We start from the raw sequence: 4,282 nt of genomic DNA on the forward strand, positions 1-4,282 counted from the left end.
ACCAAAAAATCTTATTTGGCATTGACATTTTTTTTTTCTCATAGGACCCAATTGCATACAATGTAGCATACTCAATTTTTTTGTTTGGATTCCTGCCGCTTCATGTCAGCTTTGTGTAGGCCTACTGCGATTTTCTGCAGGTCCGAAAGTGAAACCTGGTGGCAGAGAAAAAATGTGCCTTTTCAATAAGCGTGCTATTTTTACTAAATATTTTTAAATGTGAATCAGTGGATCGACAAAAAGCGAATGCATTATACAAATCTAAACAATTACACTGATCAAAATGCAACACTTGTTTTTGCATTTTGCACTGAACTCAAAGATCTAAGACTTTTTCTATGTACACAAAAGGCCCATTTCTCTCCAATATTGTTCACAAATCTATGAGCACTTTGCCGAGATAATCCATCCACCTCACAATGTGTGGCATATCAAGATGCTGATTAGACAGCATGATTATTTCACAATGATGCATTAGGTTAGCCACAATAAAAGGCCAATCTAAAATGTGCAGTTTTACCACAAAGCACAATGCCACAGATGTTGGTTTCCATAACCAAAGAATTTCTGCAAAACTGTCAGAAACCGTCTCAGGGAAGCTCATCTGCATGTTCATCGTCCTCATCAGCGTCTCGACCTAACTGCAGTTTGTCATCATTATCACAACAATACAATCCTGCTTAGGGTACCCTTTTGGCTGCAGCAGCCCTGAATTTACTTGGCAGAAGGGACAGTCACAAGCCTCTCGGATTTCATCCAAAATATCTTAAATTGTGTTCCGAAGATGAATAAAGCTTTTACAGGTTTGGAATGACATGCGGGTAATTGATTAATGACAAAATTTTGTTTTTGGGGTGGTGTATCCCTTTAAGAGTTATAAATAACGTCACTCTTACCCCCAAATGTTTAAGCATATGATACTAGTTAGAAGTAGTTTGAATATGTATGGTAATGTAGACTAGGTTTAACATATAACACTCAATCTAATATATTATCCATACCAAAGGGTCCCTGTTCCATTACTTTATCTACCTCTTGCTCAAAACCGTTATTTTCTTTTTCCACATCATATGTTACCCAGTGGCACAAGCAATGGCCAAAATGGATGGTTTTCTTCAGTCAGACTAGATTATGTTCATGTAACTTTAGTCACAATGGGCACAACGCATCAGCATTAATTTCCAGATCTCTGCTACTCCCTTTATGTCACATAAACATGGCCATTGTTTAATTTGTTTACATTATTAACTTCATACTAAAGTACTTTAGCATGCATAAAGTAATTCAGTCAAGCATTAAATCTTGTGATCAAACGTATTAATAGATAAAATATTTGTAATTTCTTTAGAAATACGCACCTTTCACTGTTAGTCAGAGAATAGTTTGCAGTCTGTATAGACCCACGGCCAAAAGAGAGCGGAAACAGCGATAGAGTATGAAAAAAAATAATAAAAAAATAAATTGGTTTCAGAGACAAATCCACACTGTACTTGTGTCAGAAAGTCAAACAAAATCAACACGCGCAAGCACATTTAACCGTCTCCTCGAAAGTCCCTTCACATGTAATGTGATAGGCTAATATCCTGTTTACTGGGCTGTCTATGAGGAGGAGGCGGTGCTGAACCTCATATCATTGGTTTTTGGCTCGAGTTTGGGTTCCAAGTGTGTGTGTTTTTTTTAAAGCAAAGTTTAGTTGAGTAACGTTAGCCAGTCTGGAGACTAGTCTATAGAAGGCTTGTGAATTGTTTTGAATTAATGCAGCATTCAGAATGACGTGATAAAACAACTTTGGACATGGTGAGGTTATGGGTTATTTGTATAAGCTAATACATAGCTTTGGTTATGAAGCCGAACATGTTTTGTGCATGTGACGAGTGAAGATGTCATGATTTGACTCACTGTACACGCATAAGCAGAGCGGAAGCAGCACACAAACAGAGCAAAAAGTGCAGGAAAGCAGAGCGGAAGTGCCACACGCAGAAACCAGCACATAGGCTTATGCCTGCTTTAAAACCCCCACACTCGAAGTGTTTTCCACTTCAGAATGTGTGGGCTTGACTGGAAGGAAGTGCACAAGATGTTCCAGGTCTTAAAGGGATAGTTCACCCAAAAATGAAAATTTGATGTTATGCTTACCCCCAAAGCATCCAAGCAAGTGCGCAGAGGTGGGTAGAGTACCCCAAAACTTTACTCAAGTAAAATTAAAAGTACTCAGTGGAAGTTTTACTCAAGTAAAAGTACAAGTATCTGGACAAAATTGTACTCCAGTATTAAAGTAGAAGACAATACAGAAGAATGGTTAAAGGGAGGGGACAGAAAACATGCAATGGCACAGGTCAAACATGTTCAACAACAACAATTAAAAGGAAACCCAGCTGAACACCCAAAAAAAAAAAAAAAACTGGCAAAGGGATTCAATTTAGAGTTTATTAAGAGGCAAATATTGCACACATTGATAATTATTTATGCCTAATTAGATTAATTAATGAGAAAAGCATGTAATTATTAAGATTAAAAATATATGACCGTCAAAATTCCTACTTAATTCCTACTTAATGATTCATATAATGACATATTGTAAATACAACTTATCCACCACCTGGTAAGAACATCACTAAACAGCTTAATTTTTTGGCATGATTTCTGAATGCTTGAGACTACAAAATAAAATAGTCATAATAAAGTTATAGCTAGGTAACTATCTAATTTGTAAATGATATAGTTATAATAGTTGTTTTTTTTTTTAACTTTTTTATGTTATCAAAGTTCTATTTTGACCCCTTTAGGAAGGAAGTGCACAAGATGTTCCAGGTCTTAAAGGGATAGTTCACCCAAAAATGAAAATTGTATGTTATGCTTACCCCCAAAGCATTCAAGCAAGGGCGCAGAGGTGGGAAGAGTACCCAAAAACTTTACTCAAGTAAAATTAAAAGTACTAGTCTGAATAGTTACTTGAGTAAGAGTAAAAAAGTATTGGATAAAAAACTACTCGAGTTGTTAGTTACTAGTTACACTGGATCATATACTGAATTATCAGAGGTGTGAAAAGTACTCGAAAATTTTACTCAAGTAAAAGTACAAGTACTTGGAAGTGGAAGTTTTACTCAATTAAAATACAGGTATCTGGTCAAAATCATACTTATAGTAAAAAAAGTACAACTTTAAATTGTACTCAAGTATTAAATAAGTAGAAGTACTTTTTTCTGACAGACAATACAGAAGAATGGTTAAAGGGAGGGAACAGAAAAAATGCAATGGCACAGGTCAAACATGTTTATTTAGTTCAACAACAATTAAAATGAAACCCAGCTGAACACCAATAAAAAAATAAAAAAAAACAGGCAAAGGGATTACATTTAGAGTTTATTAAGAGGCATTTAGAGTTTTTTTTTCTTAGCAAATATTGATAAATAATAATTTATGCCTAATTAGATTAATTAATGAGAAAACATGTAATTATTAAGATTAAAAAGTAAAAATATTTGACTATCCTTATTCCTATAATGATTCATAAAATGATAAATTGTAAATACAACTTATCCACCACCTGGTAAGAACATCGCTAAACATGAATTACAATTAATTTAGCATATAATGTTTATTTAAACACTTTTTTGGAGATTTGTAACATTTATTAATAAAAATTTTAAAAATCCCACAAAAAAATTAATTGTATTTAAATTCTCATCACTGATTTTATTTGCACTCAATTTTGTGCATTCAGCTAATATATATAACATAGCTAATGGCTCTATTAAAACAGAACAAATAATGAATAACGTTTTTGGGTGGGAAAATGCACCTTTGCTACCTCAATATGCTTCCTCAGATTTGATGGTGAACTTTTGAAGCCAGACATTTACCTGATGAAAGTCATAACTGAAGTTGAAATGTGTGTGTTTGATGCATGAAAACAATGATCATTAGTTCTCATGTCAGACACACACGTTTGAGCTTCTGTTTACCATGTTTAATGTGCATAAGATAAAATAAAAATATAATGTACTTTTCAAGATGAAATAAAGCTGTAAGGAGTAAAAAGTACAGCTTTTTTCTTCAGAAATGTAATCAAGTAAAAGTACAAGTAGTCAGTTTAAATTGTAATTGAGTAAAGTACAAATCCCCCAAAATAATACTTAAGTAAAGTAATCAAGTACAATTTCTCAAGTATTTTACACCTCTGCTGAATATCTATAGTCTATTTTTATTTAGATCTATAGATAAAATGTATGTAATGTATGTGTGTGTATAATCATTCCAATATGTTGATCTAATATCAATG

This window comes from Carassius auratus, chromosome 44 (assembly GCF_003368295.1).
Source record: "Carassius auratus strain Wakin chromosome 44, ASM336829v1, whole genome shotgun sequence".
NCBI classification, from domain to species: Eukaryota; Metazoa; Chordata; class Actinopteri; order Cypriniformes; family Cyprinidae; genus Carassius; species Carassius auratus.